We start from the raw sequence: 22226 nt of genomic DNA, 5'->3' as shown, positions 1-22226 counted from the left end.
CCCACTGAGCAAGGAGCCTGATGCAGGGCTCGATCCCAGGATCCTGAGATCCTGACCTGAGTGGAAGGCAGATGCTCAGCTGACTGAGCCACCCAGGCACCTGTATTTAGCTCATTATTAAGGAGTGCAGCTAAGATGTTACAACCAGTTCAAATGCGAAGACAAGGAAGCACAAGTTTATGTGGAGTAAAAGCGTGTTGACACTGGTTTTCTCTTGGGGGTTAGGGAGGGACGTCAATTAAGCCTTCACACAGGACAGAATTTATTTGTGCGTCTGTAAACAAGAATTATATGCGTTGCAATCGGTTGTCCACAATTTGCAGAGCAGTAAAATAGCTGGAAGGCAATGAAAGTGTCCCCTAGCATCATAGTGAGATAACCTGAAAGAATGTGCTCTTAATGATGCGTGGTTTTCGATGGAAGCACACATTTTTTCCCATACAATATTTATAAAGTGCTTAATATTTGCAGGGAGTTGATCCATTGCATTAGAACTGAGAGTCTCCTGGGAGTTGAAGTCACCTAGAGCGGAGCTATCTCCCTCCTTCAGTCTGATCGGTGGCATGCTGTTTACAGTTCCTCCACCAAGCAACATAGGATACTTAGAAGCAGACCTCCATCCTGAGGTTTTCTTTTGGGGAAAAGCAAATGTTGCATTACTTCAAGAAAGTTTGAAAACACCCACATGTGTCCAACTGCTGCGTGTTATGGAAGAGAAAATGAAGACTCAGGGGGAAGTGACTTTCTCCAGGGCACACAGCTGGATAAGTGATCTCTGGTTGGAAGATGGGCTTTGAGGGCCAAGAAGGCCTTCCTTTTGGCATGATCCGGTGACACAGAGAGCTTTCCTGGAAGGAAGGGCTTAGGAAGCAGGCCGTGACAGATGGTTTTCATCTCCTGTGCTCTGGGAAATCTGCTACCATCCCTCTAATCGGATGTTGGGAGCTTCAAGCAAACTTGCAATCACGTTATATCATTGTTTAGTGTCCCTAATTATACCTTGGAATTTGGCTTAAGTGCAACTTAGAGGATGTTCATTAAGAGTGTGGACAGGGACACTCAGCATTTATAAAATCCTTTACAGTAATTTAAGTCCCAGCACTGTTCCGGTAGGTTAAGGAAGCATGTTTGCTCCCAGCTGAAAGATGGCTTAAGTTCTGAGAATGGGAGCTGGCTGACAGACTGGCTAACTTCCATTTGAATGCAAAGCTTTTCAGTCTTGTTTTCATCAGCTCAAGGAAGCTCCTAACTAACTAACGTTCAGGGCTTAAGCCACCAAAGTTGGAGGGATCTGCCCTTGGCATTTCATAACGAAGCTCAGCTTCCTAGGTCTTGGCCATTGTATTGTCAAAAACCTCATATTCTTGTTTGCACAACCAGTTTACAGAGAAGCTTTGTCTCCACAGACAGACTGTGGCTCCATCTGGCCCTGCCACCAAGAGCCTTGTGATTCCAGATGGAAAAATCCCCATCCCTCCCCCTATTTCCAAAGCAGCTCCCACCCCCATTGTTTTATCTGCAGCCAACAGCTCAAGCCCTCCACAAACGCTCTCTGCGGGGGTGGAAAGATCCACTAATGGGGGAAACAGCTCATCTTTTCTTCCATCCTTAAACCCTGTGCTGTGTGAAGGGAACACATGCACACATCTGGCCAAACTCGTTGAAATGAGGGGCTCTGGGGCAGAGAAGCTGGGGAGGGTTCGCCTTTATCACAGAAGATGTTAAGGGAGAGGCTATTTATTCATGCTATCAAGGAAAGTATAACTTCAGGTCATGACTGGAGTGATCCAACTGTCTCAACTTTTTTTTTTTTTTCTCTTCAAAAGGCATCGTTCAGGAACCCCAAATATTCAGTTGGAATCTTCTGGTGATGGCTAGTTTTCTTCCAGGAGGTCAGAACCAAGCCCCCTGTGTGTGCGTGTGCACGCGTGTGTGTGCGTGTGTGTGTGTATGTATGTGTGTGTTTAGAGGAATTAACAGTAATTGAACTGGTTTTTGTTCAACAATATCGTCACCCACCTGCCAAATGAGAAGGAAAGGGAGAGAGGATTAGGATGGGAGAAGGAGAAGATTTCTGAATTTAGGGAGCAAAATTGCAGCTGCCAACAGAGCGCCTGGAGATATGTCCACTCGTGCGTGGGCCTCTGCCCGTGGTGCCCTCCCCACCTGGAGGTGTCTGGGACCGCGCTCTCACGTTCATTTCCTCCCCTCTCAGCTACGAGACAGGCCAGATTTTTGGTGACCTGTTGACCGTGCTGACGTTTATCTGAGCCCTGTGCTCCCAGAGAGCCAGAGAGCTGAGACACGGGCAGAATTGCAGAGGACCTCCCTCCATGCCATCACAGATTCAACATGACCCCCCCCCAATAAAACTTGTCATCCCCTCTCCTCCCCACTGTCTTGCCTCTGCAAAATCTCAGGCCCACCTTCCTTTTTCTCTGAGAGGTTCCTCTGTGTTAATGAATGTCCTCCCTGTTGCAATAGCCCGAATAAAATCATCTTGTTCGTTCTCCGGTGGATTTTTTTCACACCGTGCTGCCCTGTCCGGGGAGTCTGAAATAGCACCCTAAGCATATTTGGAGTTAAGAAGGAGAATGACCCTAGACGGTCTTGGGAAAAATGCGCACAGAACCCAGTGAATGGACTAAAAGGAAGGGTTCCTCGAAGCATGCATCCTCCTTCTGGCAATGTGTATCACTTTGAAACCTCAGAAGCCGTTTGTAAAGAGGGAGTTTATTAATATGCTAGGAAGCAAAACAGAAATCCACAGTGTGTGTGTGTGTGTGTTGGGGGGCAGTGCAGGAGAGGAGGGGGTTCAGGAGAACCAGTGCGGGAGGGGGAGATGCAGTTTTGTTCCATTCACAGAGACCTTGTTTGTGGACAGCCTGGAAGCTCTGACCACTTCCCTCAGCGCCTACTCTCCTATGTGGCGCTGTGGCCGGGGCGGGGGGTGGTGGTGGTGCGTGTGCAGATTTGCCACTTGTCAGGGGTTGTTCAGACAATGACTTCTGTTGCAGTCTGCTGGAGGAAGTTGGCTTTCTAAATTGGGAAGCTTTTTGGCTTAAGTGGAAAAAGACGATGGATTCTCTGCCCCTAGTGTGAGGGGAGCCAGGTCTGAAAATGCTAACTTGAAAATGCTGCTTTAAAAGATAGAAGTGACGTGATAACAGCCGCTAGTTTAATTAAAGAAAAACAACACCCACAACCTCATAGCCAAACACAAGATGATGGGTGTTTAGTGTTTTCATTTTTATGTATTAGGTTCCACCCCTACGTTTTTATTATTAGTGGCCATCCTGAATTATGTTTTTTTACTCTTAATGTTATGTCATAGAATCATTTCATTATTACATAAAACTATAATATTTAATTCTGTTGGGTTAGTGGAGCATATTTATAACTGTCAATCCTTTCCCCTGATATTAGACATTCAGGACGTCTCTTTTATCTTTTTTTTTTTTATTGTAGAGAATGCTGAAATTAACATCATCAGATATTCAGCTTTCTGTTTTTGAAGAATGAAAGATAAATAAGAGAGAACTAATGAAGGGGTTAATTAAGATCCCACCATAGTGGTTTTCAAACTTTTTGGGTCAGAACCCCTCTATACCTCTCCAAGTGATTGAGAACCCCAAAGAGCTTTTGTGTATATGAGATATTTGATATTTGCCTTACTATATGAGAAATTATAACTGAGAAACTTAAAACGCTTATTTAAAATAACTATAAAAACCCAGCACATGTTAACATACATTACATATTTTTACAAACAGTAATTGCATTTTCCAAAACAAAGAAATTTTTGAGAATGCCATTTTTTTTTACAAATCTTTTTAATGTTTAGTTTATAAATTCTCATATCCACTTGTGCATTCAGTCTTTTATGATATATTGTTTTGACTGAAGTTTCTAAAGAAAACCTGCCCTGGGCACCTGGCTGGCTCAGTTAGTAGAGTGTGCGATTCTTAATCTTGGGATCATGAGTTTAAGCCCCACATTGGGCATGGAGCCTAAGAAAGAAAGAAAGAAAGAAGAAAGAAAGAAAGAAAGAAAGAAAGAAAGAAGAAAAAGAAAGAAAGAAAGAAAGAAAGAAAGAAAGAAAGAAAGAAAGAAAGACATGTGGTTGGGAAAGGGAACCCTTAGGGGTCCTAGGACCACAGTTTGAGAACCATTTGCCTACAACCTCCTTGGCACTGTACTAAGCATTTCTCATATATTTTGCAATTAGAGATTTAGGTGATAGTGTAAATTTAACCCTCTCTTTTTTGAAGTCAAGGTCCTGGGAAGCTAAACCCTTAGATAAAGGGTCTCTGGTTTCAGAGTCTCTGCTTTAATTTACTTCAAGCACCTCTGATGCTTGATGGTGTTGTACAAGGCTTGTGGGGGCACAGAGCTGCATAAGGGATCCCAGGCGAAGTTGCTCGCTCGCCAAGGACTAGACAAGTTCACGAATAATTATAAGACCCAAACTAGTTACATATCTCACTGTGTGTGGAGGAGTTGTTTTCTCTCTCTCAGTATGATGTTTACACATTAAAGTGCGTCCATCATAACGCTACTCTGCAGAAACTGAACACACCCACATCCTATCTCTTCTTAGGACAATTTTTGGATAGCTTTTGTCAAGAGGCAGGGTGAAGTAACAGAAAAGCAAGATGGCCCAGGAGAATGTGTGAACCCAGGCTCTACTGACCTCTTGGGCTCTCACTTTTCTTCTATAAATGAAAGGTTTGGCTAAAAAAAATTTAACCAAATATTTGCCCACCCTTAACATTCAATGAATCTGAATGTGTTTGGGCACTTTGGAGGGTTGGATTGTTGGAGTGCTTGTTTGGAGTCATTTCTGATTCTGAAATTGAACCGATTGGGGAATAAAGCGGGAAGCCTGCCATCTAGTGGGGAATATATATATTGCTCTATTGCTCAACGTGGGGCTGAACTTCCAGAACCAGAGGCCTTTTCTCCTCACCCCATCGCCCTTAATTACAGGGGTTTTCGCTGTGCCCCAGTTACAATACTTAACTGTCGTGGCTACATTATAACAAGTGAAGGGACTACACTTGTGGTTTGGCTGACAACATGAGAGGGGAGGCCTCTTGCATTTGTAGTTAACTGCTCTGAAACTCTGCCTGCGGGCTTTGCCGTGTCCTCCACATGCACTTCAGGCAGGCCAACAGGAAGGCTAAAATGATAGGTATCCATAAGATGCTGTCTCTGCCTCACGACTTCAGGCTCCAGGGAGGGATGCCAGCTTGACTTCTTTCTTAGAACATATCATTAAAAGGGGGGGGTGGACCCCCCCCACTCCAGCCAGTTGACTCTTGGGTGTTTACTTGTGGGATGGGACACAATGAAGAACAAAAGCCCAGGCAGTGGCTCTGGGCATGGATGGGTCGGAGTTAGGCAGCTGCACTGAGGGCTGGGTTTCAATGGAAGAAGGGGCTGGGGTGCAGGGTGCAAATGTGTGCAATCTGGCGAAGCAACACGGGCATTCCCTGGCATCCTGAGACCTCTGTCTCCTTCACATTTCCCCACACAAAGCCTTGCTGTGGTGAATCAGGGAAGGATGACAGTCTCGGCACAGAAACCATCCCTGTAAAGAGGATAGCAAACGGCATGACATGACCTGGTGGTGCCCAGCCTTGGGACTAGAAGGAAATCACCCTGGCCAAAAGCATTTTAAAAAATAAGAATAAAAGGCTCTTTTGTGTCCAGCCACCCTTATAGGGATAAAATCGAAACTGGTGGGTTGTGAAATATAAAAGACAATCACTAGTCTACTAACTATTAATTTAGGGGCATCTGGATGACTCAGTCGGTTAAGTGGCCAACTCTTGATTTCAGCTCAGGTCATGATCTCGGGGTCGTGGGATCAAGCCCCATTTTGGTCTCTGTGCTCCTTGTGGAGTCTGCTTGAGTTTCCCTCTCCCCCTGCCCCTCCCCCCACTCGTGCACGCTCATTCTCTCTCAAAATAAATAAATAAAATCTTAAAAAAAAAAATTGTTGAGCCAGGCCCTGTGCTGGGTGCTGGGGTTAAGGGTGGCAGGAATGCACACTTCCTACCCTGGTAGGATACACAGGCTAGAGATGAAGACATTGAACAAATAATTATATAGTCTACACCCAGGGCGTCAATGACACTGGTGATACATATGAGTTAGAGAGGGAGAAAGAGAACGTGTGTGTGTATGCGTGTGTGTATACACACATGTGCATGTGTATAGGGTGTACCAGGCAGTAATCAAAGGTGTGAAAATGTGGAGGCAGGAAGGGGCAGGGTGCATCCAGAGGACTGAGAGGCAGCTGGTTCTCCCTCGCAGTATGGGGGAATGGACAGGAGGGACCTGGAGAGCCAGGCAGGGACCAGCTCACATGGCCACGTACCTCCCTTGTCCTCGGACAGTGGGGAGAAAAGAAGAGAGGCATGATCAGATTTGCATTTTGGAAGCTCATTCTGGCGGCGGTGTGCTGGACAGACTGTACGACAGCACAGGAGGGGACAGGAGGAGACAAAGGGAAGCTAGTTGAGAGGCCGCTGTAATCACTCCAGAGCCAGGTGATGGCGGCCTGAGCTAGTGAGAGAGAAGAGAAAGGAGTGGAGATTGAACTGGGATTGCCAGGCCTGCCTGGGAACAGCAGCTCCAGGATTTCACAGGCTCCTGGAGTGAAGGGCGATGACTGTCAGGACCGTGGTAACTTCTGAGCATGGGGGCCACGGGACACAGGCTCCTTGGGATTCTGAGCCATGCCTGAGAGAGTTGTCCATTTAATATCCATAAGACAAGGCTCTTATCATTGCTGATATTGAATGTATGTTGGAGGTTCTCACTAATAAACTAAGAAAAGAAATAGTCTGTATGAATATTACTAAAGAAAATTATCTTTTTTGTTGGGTTGGATTACAAACCCAGCCTAATAGCAAGTGATTAAAATTAACAACTATTAAAATTAATAATGGAATTTTGAAAAGTGGCTATATGGACGGTAAGTGTACAGAAATCAATAGCTTTACTCTATGTTAACAAAAATAGAGACATTCCATATTCGTGGATAAGACTACTTACTATAAAAATATAGATCCTTTTAAAGTTAATATATAGGGGTGCCTGGTGGCTCAGTCGGCTAAGCATCTGCCTTCAGCTCAGGTCTTGATTTTGGGGTTCTGGGATAGAGCCCTGTGTCAGGCTCCCAGCTCAGCCAGGAACCTGTTTCTCCCTCTCCCTCTGCCTGCTACTCCCCCTGCTTGTTCTCTCTCTCTCTCTGGCAAATAATAAATAAATAAATAAATAAATAAATAAATAAATAAATAAATAAAATCTTTTAAAAAATAAAGTTAGTATAATATGTAAATTTAATGCTCTTCTAATCAAAATCCCAAGTGTGCATGTTTGTGTGCACGTGTCTGAACTTAAATCAGGATTAAATTATTTTCAAAGCCTACCTTGTTAATTAGGTTGTTCAGATTTCTGTCTTCGCTTACTATTTGCCCATTTGATCCGTCTTATACTGAGAACGGTGTGATAAATTCTCCCGATAGCGTATTTTAGTTTTTCTTTGCTTTTCCACTTTAGATAGGTGGAACATTCACTAGTCCCACCCAAGGATAATCACTATCTTTACCTCTGGTACCATAGATTAACAATTTTGCCCATTTATAATTAATAGTTTTGTCCTTAAATTAATGGAGTCATATAGCATGTGTGCTTTTGGTTCTGGTTTCTTTTATTCAACATTATGTTTGTAAGATTCATCCATATTGTTGCATATCATTATAGATTATTTATTCTCACTGAGGTGTTGTAGCCCTTGTGTTTATACACCGCAACTTATTGATCCTTTCTACTACTGATGGCCTCCTAGGTAGCTTTGAGTCTGGGGCTATTGCAAGTAGACTTGCTGTGACGTTCTCGTATGTGTCTTTTGGTGCATATTTGTGTGTGTGTCTGCTGAGTACATACCTAGGAGTGGATTTTCTAGGTTGCAGGGTACCCATCAACTTTTGATGTCTTACTTCTAGACGTGAAACAGATAGCCAAGGTTACCAAACATCTGAGGAAAGCCTCCTGTGTAAGGTAGACACAAGAAACACACACACAGGGGTGCCTGGGTGGCTCAGTCAGTGAAGTGTCTGCTTTCAACTCAGGTCATGATCCCAAGGTCCTGGGATCGAGCCCCGCATCAGGCTCCCTGCTCAGCAGGGAGTCTGCTTCTCCCTCTCCCTTGGCTGCTCCCTCTGCTTGTGCTCTCTCTCTCTCTCTGTCTCTACCCCTCTGTCAAATAAATAAAATCTTAAAAAGAAAAGAAACATACACACAGCAAACAAACAAACAAATACAGGTGTGTCTACTCTCCCTATTAACAGTTCCAAGGAATTTTATCCTATGGTGTGGCCTGGCTCTCTGGTTGTCTTCCTCATCCCTCATGATAAAAATAAACACTGTGGTGGGTCCAGTGGCCACCAGAATTTTGTACATGCAGTGTTTTGGGGCAGCTTGTCTGTAATGCAGGTTAGTCCTATTTCACCACTTCCTTGGGAACTGGACGCAGATGGACTTTTCCATTTGGGTTTTGGTGTCATACATATAGAATATTTCTTCAGTTTGGTGGACAACATCTTGGTCACATACAGTGCACCGCGTGCCCTGAAGGCACTGCTGGCCACAGGGCAAAACAGGCTATTTTCCCAGAACAGGGATGGTTGGAAGGTAATCTTGTTGATTTGGACCAAGATGATATTACCTCTGGTTTCCTCAGTTTCATATATGGCCCCAAGGCCTCTGTCATTGGTAGATAAGTCTTCATAGATATAGGGAAGTCTTCATAGAGGGAAGAACTATGGGCAAAACAATTGTTAAAAACTGCAATTGGCAGTAGACTGGCTTAGACCTTATTTGAAGTGACACATGTGGTTGGAGTTGATATGGTTATGGTAAAGCTGGTTCTTGTCATGACCATTCCAGAGCCATGTCCTTGAATTAACAGGCCTATGAAAATGACAGCACTGAGCTGTTTTAATTTGGTGTCATCTTTGTGTACAGAATGGCAAAGGACGACAAGGGAAGAATGTATGATGCTCTAATTCAGTGCCTTCTGGCCTGGTTCCAGGTAGAGGTCCTTCCCCCAAACTCCATTTTTGATGGGATGGTATGGAGAAAAAAAGGCTGGCTGAGGTTGGTGATGCCTCCATTGGCACAGAACCCAGGGGGTGTGAAAGGAATGGCCTTAGGATTTGCAGACATCACACATAGCTACAGACAGAGTGCCGGCCCATAGAAAATATTCTAAAGGTGTTGGGGAGGGAATGATGAAGGAAGGAAGCTGGCCAGTGACCTCTCTTTCTTGGATGGATAAAACTTTGAGAGGGGAAACCTCAAAACTTTATTTTAGGTGTACCCATTCTTTGGGGTTCCCAAATGTTGGGCTCTTGTTGGGTCATTGTATTAATCTGCTTAGGCTGCCATAATGAAATACCACAGATGGGGTGGCTTAAATGACAGGAACTTATTTTCTCACAGGTCTGGGTACTGGAGGTCCAAGATCAAGGTGTCCATAGGTTTGGTTTCCGTGAGGCCTCTCTCCTTGGCTTGCAGAGGGCCGCCTTCCAGCTGTCTTCACATAGCTTTTCCTCTGCGTGTACGCATCCCTGGGCTCTCCTTTTCTTACAAGGACAGCAGTCATATTAGATTGAGTCCCACCCATATGAACTCATTTAATGTTAATTACCTTTTAGAGGCCCTATTTCCAAATAAGTCATTAGGGATTAGGGCTCCAACATACAAATTTTGAGGGGACACAATCTAGTTAAATGAAGTCATCTGATGAGATGATCTGACTAGGTGATGTGACCACTGGAGAGGAAATGCAGGGCCATAGCTCTGAGTCCTCAGGGACCCAGATTTCTAGGCTGCTTGTGTCATGGCCTTGAGTTGTGGTTCTGGAGTTCATGAGCAAACCTGCTGATAATATGTGTTAGGCAGGATCTCAGGAGCGAGGGGTGTAGGGAACAACCCTCTGAGGAGGGTTCCTGCCCCACCTAAGTTCGATGCTGCCATCCATTCTCTTGAGTTTGGACTTAGACTTAGCGCCATGTGAAGTGTGATAACATGGTGATGAAAAGACATCTAGCTAGCCTGGTTATAGATTTCCCAGGACTGTGTGGTATTGTCTTCTAAGAATTTAAGCTTCACTCACTTCCCCCACAATGCAAGTATATTCAATTTTTTTTAAGACAACAGTTAGACTGTAAGCTCTATTAGACTGTAAGCTCTTTAGAATAGGAAGTATATCTGCAATTTCTTTGATAAACACTGCTCTTCTATATACTATAAAACTCAATCTATATCAGTCACATAATAAGTATTGCTTATTGAAAGATCGGGAGGGATGTTAGGAAGAAAAGGATAGCAGGAAGTAAACAGCCGGGTGAAAAAGGTCAGTCTCATTATACTCTATTTAAAGATAAGTAAATTAGAATAGGTATCCCTAGATGCTTCTTAAATTTGCAAATGTAAAATAGTAAAATCCAATGCTGGTGAAGCTATGAGGAAATAGGCTTACTCACCATACTTGGGAATTACCGTTTATATCACATATGTACCAAACAGGCATATACGTAATGCTGTGCGTATTGGGTATTAGTAGCTAAGAACAGTTTAACCATGTTTAATTCATGCTGTGAGGCTGTGCATAAACTGTGAACTGTATTTTTAATATTTTGTGAAATTCATGAGTTACTTTGGGGGAACAAATAGGCAAAAATGAAACACAAGGTTGCTGGCTGCATATCTTACCAATCCTGGGTCTCTGGTCCCTAGGAGGTGTGATTCTCCGGCATTCTTTCAGTTTCTGTTACAGTTTAGCTAGTCCATTTTGATGTCTCAGGACATGCCTGCTGCCAGAGGGTTCCAGTGCTTCTTGCCTCTGAGTAAAGGAACACTCTGGAAATCTCAGGGCCTGGGCAGAGGAACCCTAAGCCCTCTCGATGCTGTGTCTCATCACCTTGCTCTCTGGGCCTGCCTGGGTCAGAGCTAAGGCTTCAGAAAAGTCCAACTGGGCTCTTGGAACTGAGCAATAGCCTAGAGATCTTGGGCCAGCCTCGGGACCCCTCTGGGCCTTTCTCATCTCGAAAAGCGGGGCCTATGGTTAGAGCCGAGAGACCTTAGTGGTTTTCTGGTCCAGTGCCTCAATGGCAGACACAGAGACAGCAGCAGCTAATGTTCCCTTACTGAATGCCAGCCACTGTCCTAAGGACTTTATATTGATTTGTTGATTGAAGGATTTGATTCTTTCAACAACCTTACGAAGTTATTAATATATCATCTTGATTTTATAGATGTTGAAACCAAGGCTCAGAGAGGTGATACAATTTGTTCAAAGTCACACAGCTAGCAAGTAGCTGAGCTGGGTTCAAACTCAGACCACCTGACTCCATTCCTTTCACCCTGGGAGGCTATGCCAGGGGCTTTTAGGCTCTTTGGAGCATGGTGCACAATGAGAAATCATTTTAATATGATCATCCACTATGCATAAACAACTGAAATACAAGTTTCACCCAACATGTGATGCACATTGGTATGTCCATGCTATTCCAATTCATACCTTTCCAATAAGCCCTGGTCTTGATGTACTAAACTGATCTCAGCTGATTTGAGGACACTGCCCTATGTGAGGAAGGCACTCTGCCATGCCTAGAGGCACTGTAGATTCCCACAGTCCTTAACACAACCCTAGGCCTCCTAATTTTTCAATTAGAAAAACATAGTGTCTGCACATAGTAAAGACTTGATAAATCTATATATAGTAGACACTGTCTATAGCGTCTACTACACGAGCATGCAGAGGCCATGAGTGCTGTCATGTTCAGAGTTACAGATCCATACATGGCAGAGCTGGGTCTAGAACCCTGGTCACCAGGATCAAAGTCCAGGACGCTTTCCCTGTATCATCCTGGGAGGTCTCTGGTGCATCCTGTGGGTGTGAAATAACCTTTTTGGGGGGAGGCTGGTGGGTCAGAATGCATAGGGCAGACGTCAAGCCTTCACAGAAGCAGTATAAGAAGGGCCGTCCTTCCCTCGCTGGCGACCCATGAGGGCACCCCGTTCCCCTGTCCCCGTGCTTTGCTGAGGGACAGGCCCCGGTGCTTCACCGACAGCTCTGCCCTGCAGTCTGGAGTTCACAGCAGGAAGCGCATCTGGCTTCTTTTCCAGCTCGCCCACATGCTTAGTTAGGCTAGTGATCTTTGGCACATATTGAACAATTATTTTCCCATCACTTTCCAGCCGTTAGAGAAACGTGCTTCAGACTCATCAGTTGGCTAAGGTGCCCTGAGTCAGCTGATCCCAATCCCCGGTCTTTGCTTGGGATTGAGCCTCATGGATTCATGTGCTGTCATTTTTTGCTATCCTTGTCCCCTCCTCCATCCTCCAAAGTCCAGCTGAAGCTCAGCTTCTGCCATAATTTCTTCCCTGACCACTCTGCCGGCACAAATCCTTCCCTTCTCTCAAGAGCTTATTGTCCCCAGCATGCGTGTGCTATAGCTCAGAAACAGTCTTGTTCACATTGTATTTTATTTCATGAATGCAGAGACCTGGGCTTGCACCCAGGATCACCACTTACTATGTGTCTTGAGCAAGTCACTTAAACTCTCTTTCCCCATCAGTGAATTGCAACCTTTCAGGGCTCTTATGAGGACTGTAGAAGAAAATGCCTGTAAATGTCCAATATATTGGAAGATCTTTATTCATCCAACAAGCATTTATCAAGGCTTTACTGTGTGCAGATACTGTGCTTTCCTAATTGAAAAATTAGGAGGTCTAGGGTTGTGTTAAGGACTGTGGGAATACAGTAGAAGGAATCCTGGTCTCTGCTCCCTGGGGTTTATAATTGAGCTGGTAGGCCAGTTAAATTTGCATGATACAAGGCGGCCTATGATTAAGTGCAGAAAGGAGCCCTTTCTATACCAGATGTTAGAGAAGCTCAGAGCTCCATGTGGGTGGTAAGAAGATGAAATGACAAGAATACCAGGATTTTGCTTTATTCAATGCTGTCCCCAGTGCCTAGAGCCATGCCTGGCACCCGTGGGAGTTCAGTAAATTGAAATGAATAAATAAATGACTTGGAAAGACCTTCAGTATATCTGGGCATGCTCCTCATATTACAGAAAACGGAGTCCTGAAGGAGGACATGGGGACTGTCGTCCCCAGGGGTCTAGGGATGGGAGACAGCTGAGATGCGAGCCTCCTGGTCATTTCCTCAGGGCAGTCTCCCCTCTGCTGCAGACAGGATGGGAAGATCCGTCGTAGTACACGGATTCAATGAATTTGTGATAACTTAGGTAAGGGTTAGGCTGGTTTTCCTTTTAAACTATCAAAGAAACAGCCAAAATGATAAGGAATATAAGCAGGATTATATGGGATCTGTTAGTCCATTTGAAAGTAGTTCAAAAATTTTAGAAGCATTCTTTTCAAAACAATCAACTTGCTAATTATAAATTATTCTTATCTATTTTATCACTATTAATTAGTTGGCAGTGACAGTAGCCTAGTAAGTTCCACACGGCTCTCTCTATAAGCTCGCTGAATACTCATCTTCAAGGGTTTAAAAACATTCTATGTTCACATTGGTGTTTTCCTGAATTGGGAATTTGAGAAAAAGACATCTTCCCTTTAATGCCTGTCACTGCCACACACACACACACACACACACACACACACGAAATTTGGAAGACGTAAAAAACATAAAAATAGCCTACAATGTTGCATCCCCACGTTACCCATAACTGCCCCATCCCTGCAGTAACTTCAACGCCACATCCCCACATTACCCACAAGCTCCCCAACCCCCACATACCCACAATGCTGCATCCCCACATTACCCACAAGCCCCCATCCACACATTACCCACAAACGCCCACCACATTGCCACGTTACCCACAATTCCACTTTCCTGGGACTACAATGAACCATTTAGTCTAATTGCTTATTGTCTTTTTCTTTATGCACCCCCTGCTAAGGTAGTTGAGCTCACCCAGCATGCTTAATTTTGCCACTTGTTTCTTTACCTAACATTGGAACGTAAGTTTCTTCCCCTTCATTTCAACTTCGTTGTAAGTTTCATTCTAAACAGTGGCACAACAATCTTGCACGCAGCTGATGCAGGGACTCTAAAGCGATGGGAAGTAGTTCTCTTTGCTGGAGAAATGGCTTCTCTCACCTTGTGGGTGGTGAACCCAGAAGAGTTTTGCAGATGCTTCACCTAGTCTGGGAGGAAAGCTGCTCGTGGGGCAGGGGGTGACTGCACAATATCCTTGGCCCTACAGCATCCCCTTCACGGGGTTGGCAGGCCCTTCAGCTCTCACAGCCTGAAAGAACAGTGCAGTGATTAGGATGAAACCAACAGGGCTATCTGGGGAAGTGAGGAGCCTGTCAGGCAGGGTATAAAACAAGCCCTCAAAATATACTCAAATGAACAGGAAATAACTGCCCATTAGAATCCTAATGCTCAGAAAGTGCAAAAACATAAGCACTTTGTATTTCTACAAATACTTGGACAAACTTGGGGAAATCACTTCATTCCATCTTTCTGGGCTTTTGTCCTCTCCTCTGGCAAGTGGTTGGCATTTCTCAAATGGGTGCCTGGTAGTATGCCAGGGATTGATGAGGCACACTGCACACATATGGCCAACCTCTTGGAGCATTAATTTTATTTGACTATTTGGAACATCATTTTTAATATAAAAGCAAATGTGTTTATCTTGGGGAAGAGAATGCAAAATTTGCTTTTGTTTTAAAAATCAAACACAAGTCTTCAAAAAACAAAATTTGGTCAAAACTTCTAGATCTTCTCTGCCAGAGGGAGTGCCTCAATTTGCGACACACTGAAGCGGAGTGTGGCTGAAGGTCCTCTCACCTGTAATGTGGGAAGCCCCTCTGGGCATAGTTGACAAAGATCTTTCACGATCACTGTTGACAAGTTTGGCCATCATGGGTGCAATGCTTTCTAATACTCCTCTAATTCTCCTCCCTCCTCATCATGTTCCAGCTGGCTGGCTGGCTTTCTTTCTTTCTTTCTTTCTCTCTTTCAAGATTTTATTTATTTATTTATTTGAGAGAGAGAGAGCACGAGTGGGGGCAGGGGAGGGGCAGAGACAGAGACTCTCAAGCAGACTCCCTGCTGAGCATGGGACCTGACGTGGGGCTCCATCTCACAGCCCATGACATCATGACCTGAGCCACAACCAAGAGTCAGATGCTTAACCAACTGAGCCACTCGGGCACCCCAGCTGGCCTCCTTGCTGTTCTCTTGTTCCTGCCTCAGGATCTTAGCCCCAGCTGTGCCCCTGCCTGAGAGGCTCTTCCTCGCTGTCTTCATGAGGTAGGTGGGTCCTCTCCATCACTCAGGTCTCAGGGGAAACGTTCCCTCCTTCCCTGACCACTGACTAACACTCCCTGGCAAGCATCCCTTGTACTTTTTTAGTAGCTGTTATCAATATCTGGCGTTTTTTGTGTGTGCATTTTTGGTAGAATTATTTGTTATCTGTCTTTCTCAAGCAGAAAGTAAATTCCATGAGAACAGCCAACTCTCTCCCTCTTTCACTGTTCCTCTTGGCACTTAGATCAGCACACAGAGTCAGGCACACAGAAGGCATTCTGTAGCTGTTGAGTAGATAAGTGAACCAGGCACCTTCAGTAATACTGGCCACTCTGTGTATAAGGGTTTTCAGCTTGTCAGGACACTGCATTCCCCAAGCATTCTGCAGTATCAGGAGACACTCGTATGGGCCTCAATAGGTGGGATATGGTGACCCCAGAGGACACTGGGAAGTTCTTCTTTCCAAAGCCTCAAGAAATGGAGAGGGTCCTCTGCCCTAGTCAACTGTCACTTTTTTTCAGTTTCTGCTGTTCTGGCCCTTATAGTCTAAGAAATACTCACATCCGAGAGCGGGGTGACAAGAGAAGAGCCAAGATCAGTCACAAGAGCTGCAGTCTCCCTTCCTGCCTAATCCCTCCTTGGTATCCCTCCCTCCATCAAGACCCTGTACTCTGTGAACCCAGCAACTGCTCCAGAGCCTTCTGGCTTGAAGCCTCCCCATCACGGCAAATGAGAGGAAAAGACAGAGGTCACACTTGGGTGCATCTCCCTCTTTGGCAAATCCCTGTCATGGTCATGAGGTCTTAGGATAGAAGGGCCTTCAGGACAGTTAGCCCACCAAATCCCTTTATTTCTGCGTTTAGGAGATGGGTCTTTACTTCACACAGCCAGTTGGAGTATAATACTCAGTTTAATTCCCAAGTATTTATTGAATGCAAAGGATTGGGCAAGGTATCATGGGTTGGTGGGAGCCACAAAGGTGAACAGAATATAGTCACAAAATGAATATGAGGAAAACCAAGCTTATAAATGACTGTAAGGCAGGACAGAAGACAAGGAAAACAAGTTGTGAAAACAAGTTATCCTTTTGCAGCCTTCCAAGGAGACTAGTTAAAGAAGAGATCTTTATAAACTGGGGTAGTGACAGCATGAGCTTTAAGTGGGACCCCCTAATACCAGCAGACCCCAGACCCACTCTGTGACTTTGGAAGTTTTTTCTCCTGTCTGGGTCTAATTTGGGGAAAGAGAAGTTGGATCCCTAATACATTCTTCACCCTCAAAATTTTTTCTAAGTTCTAGAAGAAATTAAGAAGTGGGAAGCCATTCTCAGTAAGGCATAAAACTCCAAAACCATAAAGGAGGAGATGGAGGCTATGTGATTACAGAGAAATTAAAAAAAATCACCATGGGAAAAAATACTATAAACATAGCCCCAAGACAAGGGACAAGCTGAGAAAATACACTTGCATATATATGGTGGGCAAAGAGCCAGTTTCCTTCTTTTACAAAGAACATACACAAATCACCTTGGATGGGACTCCGTTTCCTCATCTGAAACACCGGGGATTGGACCAGTGTTCGCCAAGGCCCCTGCCTTCACTCTCTGAGTCTTCTTGGGAGCCTTGCATTGCTCAGGTATGGCTGGGAAAAGCAGGAATCCTTTAGAGGTATCCTGGGAAGCTGCCTGCTAGTTAACCCCAACCACTTGGGTATCCCCAACTCAGAGTGATTTCTGAGGGGTGGTAAAGTGGGGCAGTGTGGGTGTGGAACAAGATCCCAGCTGTGCCCAGGTAACTCTGACCTGCCCCCACACTGATGTCCCCTGAAAACTACTTTTCAGCTGAACGTGGAACTGAAGAAAGCTGTTTGAGTTCATTGATAAGTTCTAGACATATGACACATTTCTTTCCATTTACTGAGCACCTACTCTGAGCTGGCCACTGTTGGGTGCCTGCTGGGGGTGGTGAATGACATGCTGTTCCCAGACTCGGGGAGCCCATACAGGTTGTGAGAGGAGACCTTCAGGCACACTTGAACTTTCTCATGGTGACCAACTTGTCCTGGCATGCCCAGGACTGTCCCACATCCTGGGACACACTTTGGTGCCAAATAAACCGGGATGGTTAGTCGCCCAGTTGGGCACCTGCACCACCTGGATGGCTTGAGAATGACAGACTTCTGGGCCGTACCCTAAAAGATTCTGACTCAGTGCGGCTAGGAGCAGGTGATCCTGAGGATAGCCAGGCTTGGGAGCTACTGATGTGCACACACGATTAAAACACAACATGGGATGTGCTTCAGGGCACGTAATGTGGTGGTTGAGAGGCCAGGGCTTAAATCTCAGATCTGCTGCTCCCTAGCTGTATACCTTTGGGCAAGGCAGGTAACCCCTCTGGGTCTCAGTTTCCTCATCTGTAAAGTGGATAACAGCCGGATAGATCTCATAGGGTTGTAGATGCAACCAGCTAATACAGAAAACACTTAGGAGAAGTCCTGGTGTGTAACGAGTCCTCAGAGACTTAATTGTTGCTTTGAGAAGAATCCATGTGGGTTTGATGTGCTTTGGGAGCCCAGAGAAGGGAGTGCATGAGCTTGTCAGGGGAGACCCAGGAGTTAGGGAAGGGGTATTTCAGATGGGATGTGAAGAACAAGCAAGAGTTCCGGAGGCAGCAAGGGGGAAGAGCACCTGTGGAGCATGAGATTGGAGAAAGACTGGCATGCAAGAGACAAGGATGGGAACTCACATGGGTGTGTCTCCAGCCCTTGCATGCACAGGAAAGTAGAGATGGCTAGTGGGAGCCACCAAAGGTTATAACTAAGGGGAAATGCTTCAGATTTGTGAGTTAGAAAGGTCACATTGGTGGCTGGGGGCAGGACAGGTGAGAGCTGCTGGAATGTTCCAGGTGAGAAGTAGGGAAGTATGAGCTCACTCTGGTCAGCATAGCCGAAAGAGGGGCAGAGTGTCATTGTGCCATCCAGCCCAGTGTGGCTGCCTTCCCCTCGGCTGCATCGCAGGGAGTGACCGTCCCTCTGCCAGTGAGTGTCCCATGCCTTTGTAATCTGGACTTGGCTGGCCCTTTACCCTTCACCTGGGTACTGAGCAGCAGCCAACCTGAGGCTGTTCTCACCATTTCATCTCACCTGATGGCTCAATTCCAGCGCACCTGTGGGAACGTGTATATTTCCCCCAAGTTTTCATCAAGAGATTAGGAAGAAAGTTTGCATCACATTCTTTGTGATAAAACTTACAAAATCTCCTTTAAGCATCTCCATTCCTTCCTCACCTTCCCTTCAGGGACCAGGCACCCCTTTCCTCTGTTTTTTTTCTCCCGGACTTAATGGCCTCTAAAATCTTGTTCCTTCCCCTGACCAGTCGAAGTCTGGGCCTCAGCCTGCCACATCAGAAGTCAGACTGTTATTGGCCCCACCACTTTTGGATGCAGGTTAGGGACCATCTTTGTACACTCAGACACGTGTTGTATAAAATGATTTAACAAACCACAGGAAAAAATCCCCAAATGAACAACAATAGTGACAACAAAACCTGCAAGCTCTTTGGGGGAGCTATGGGTGGGGTGTGGGGAGCAGTGACATATTCTCGGACATCTCCATGTGCTCGCAGCTGGGCCTTGCACTGATTTGCAAGACTGTTCTCTCCACATGGGGTAGGTTTGTCAGAAATGTGTCAATTTAGAGGAGAACTTACGTATTTCTGGGAACTGATTTTCTTAAAAACTGGTTTCAGACCTTGTAAATCCCGAGCATGAACATACATATACCTAAAACAAACAAACAAACAAAAACAATAAATCATAAAATGAAGGTAAAGTCCAGGCCAGAGAGCATCTTTCATTTTTTTCCAAAAAGAACATGATCACATTTCAGTTTTGTGTTTTGTGAGGCTGATCCTGGATCCCTGGAGGGCCAATCCTCTCCTCCCAAGAAGGCCTCTGTGTCAGGCTCAACATCAACTCTGGAGGTAAAGCTAAAGAGCTCCCATCTGGGGGTTCCGTCAGGGAGGGATTTGTGTTCTATGACTGTTACGGCAAATTACCACAAGCTCGGTGGCCTGACATAGTTCTGGATGCCAGAAATGTGAAATCAGTGTCCTGAACAGAATAATGGCAAAACCAGGAAAACTATTTGCCACCAAGATGACAATGTGGTTTCCAATCCATGAACAAAACGCGAAAATCTAATGAGAAAAATGGCAAAGGACATGAAAAAATAATGAAGAAGAAATAAAGATGACCGTTAAGATAAAAATCATCCCTAATAATAAGAAAAATGCATATCGAGAAAAGATATAATTTTTGTTCATCAACTATACAGAAGTGTTAAATAAAACATGATATGTGCAGTGGGAGAGGCACTCCGACAACTTTGTAGGAATGTGAACTGGTGTTCTTTCTGGAAAGACGCCTGACAATATTCACCCAGAGCCTTTTAAAAAAGGGTTTCTAACCTAGTAACTCCCTCCATGTCTTGGAGTCTTTCCTAAGGAAGTGATTTGCCAGTCAAGTGAAGATGTCCATCATGTTGTTTATGATGGTAAAAAGATTGAAAACAGTATCAGAGAATGACTAAATATATCTTAGCACATCCAGACAAGGAAAATGTGCACTATGAAAATCTTGCTTTTGCAGAATGTTGGATGACGTGGGAAATGCTAATTATATAAAATCAAGTGAAGGAAGTGAGATAAAAGAGGGCATATGTTAATAGTGAAAAATGTGCCTAGAAAAAGGATGGAAAGCATTAAGACATTTTTGTTCAGAGCCATTTATAATTGCTTGTTTACTTGTTTTTCCTTTCTTTCATCATGCTGTGAGGGCAGGGAGTGGGCAGAAGTCAGGCCCCTGTCCCCCATTAGGCATTCATCAGTTGATTGATGGAGTGGGATGGGATTTTGTTTTCTTCTTTATATCTGGTGTTTCCTTAATCTTAAGCAATAAACATTGTGTTACAACTTTTACTGTAGCAAATAATAGAAATGGAACTCAAGCTAGTTTACACCCCACGATGGGCTAAATCATGACCATTCAAAGATATCAGGCCCTGTTCCTTGGAATCTGTAAATGTTATCTTATTTGGGAAAAGAGCCTTTGCAGATGTGGTTAAATTAAAGATCTTGCGAAGTGGAGATTATCCTGGAGTATCCTGATGGGCCCTACATGCCATCACATGTGTCTTACTGAGCGGAGGATGGGAAGATTTGACATGGACAGAAGAGGGGACAATGTGAGCACAGAGGCAGACTGGAGTGATGAGACCACCAGCCAAGGAATGCCAGCAGCCACTAGAAGCTAGAAAAAGGCAGGAACAGCGTCTCCTGTGAACCTCATGGAGGAGCACTGCCCTGCGGACACCTTGCTTTTGGCCCAGGGATACTGATTTCAGACTTCTGGCCTCCAGAGCTGTGAGAGAATACATTTGTGTTATTTCAAGCCACCAAGTTTGTGGTACGTTTTTACAACAGCCGCAGGAAACTAATACCCTCCAAATATGTGGAATTGGGGTGATCACATGCTAGGAAGCTGTGAATGGAGCTGACGTCAGAGGTGCTCAAGCAATATGTCCCATAGTGCATGTCCTTCCTTCTTCCCCGTATCCCTTGCCGCTACTTCTCCCTTCTACCCTAGATAAGCTTTGTCAGTGAGGTGAAAAAGTGAGGCAATAGCTATATGGCAGGGTGGTGGTGGTAGTGATGAGGGTGGGGAGAGGATATTTCTGGGTTTATATCAGTCCTACATCCCCAGGAGTGAGTACCTTTTTTTCTCCCTATATCCACATAGAAACATCCAGAGAAAGATTCTGATTGGTCATCTTGGATAAGGTGCCCAACCTTTGGGCCAGTCACGGAAGCCAAGTGTGGAGCTCCGTACTGTGATTGGCGGCCCCACCAGAATCCCATGGAATGTGGGAAGGACAGTGCATCGAAGGAAAGACAGAAAGGTGGGAGCAGGGTGCTAGCCTCAGAAAGATGATGAAAGGAAGTTGGGCAAAGCAACAGAAATCCAGATAAATATATAGTTGCTCTGTAGATGGAGAACTATACTATTTCTGAAATTTCATGAGCTTTCTCAGAATCCGTCTATGTATTTTCAAATCATATGCAGGATCATGGACTTAGAATTTGAAGCAATGGCAAAGGTCACCTGGACCAATCTCTTCATTTTACTAGGAAACTGAAGTCCAGAGCAGGAGATTAATTTTCCCAAGGTCACACAGCTAGTAGGCTGCAGAGTTGGGACAAGACCTAGTTCTGATTTGTGGCCCAGTGTACTTTTGCCTTCTCTGTCTCTGCCAGCAGTTAGCACACTACCTACCCTCTAGAACCTGCTGCCTTGAATTTGGTCCTGGGATCTTTCTTTCTCTCCCCGTCTCTCCATCTTCCCACCTAGGATGGTAGCTGTGGGAAGGATGCACTAGGAATGGGCGTTTTAGCCCCAACTCTGCCACTCCTATAGCATGACTTTTGGACTCCGTTTCTTTACCTATAGATTAGGGATAAGAATTCTTACTGGGAAGCATAGTTGTGCGGATAAAGTGGGATGTCTGAAATCCCCAGCTCCGTGAACATAATACTGTCCTATACGTGTTTGTTGAGTTTGCAGGCTGGTGATGACTCCTCTCAGTTTCCTAAGATCCCTGTCTACAGGACTTCACCTCATTCAAATGAATTTTTTTTGCTTCTAACCTGGTTTCAAGCTGTCTATAACTTTGTCCTTCCTTTCTCCACGTGTTAACTAGATTTTTCTGCACCTTATCATTTTTTTTATTTTGATCAAGATCAAACCAGCTCAAAATGTTATTTTGTATTTTTTTCTGTCATCTGCTACTCATTTCTCCCTGT

General features: G+C 44.8%; 1 long non-coding RNA gene across 2 annotated transcripts in view; it reads left to right on the top strand.

The window, feature by feature from the left end:
* The window catches only part of LOC117795999, a 72074-nt gene that overhangs the window by 23273 nt on the left and 26575 nt on the right, over positions 1-22226 (top strand). The gene's annotated exons all lie outside the window — the stretch shown is intronic.

The sequence above is a fragment of the Ailuropoda melanoleuca genome, chromosome 14 (genome assembly GCF_002007445.2).
Source record: "Ailuropoda melanoleuca isolate Jingjing chromosome 14, ASM200744v2, whole genome shotgun sequence".
Taxonomy (NCBI): domain Eukaryota; kingdom Metazoa; phylum Chordata; class Mammalia; order Carnivora; family Ursidae; genus Ailuropoda; species Ailuropoda melanoleuca.
Note: the sequence above shows the minus strand (reverse complement) of the source record. Positions and strands in the feature narration are given on the sequence as shown.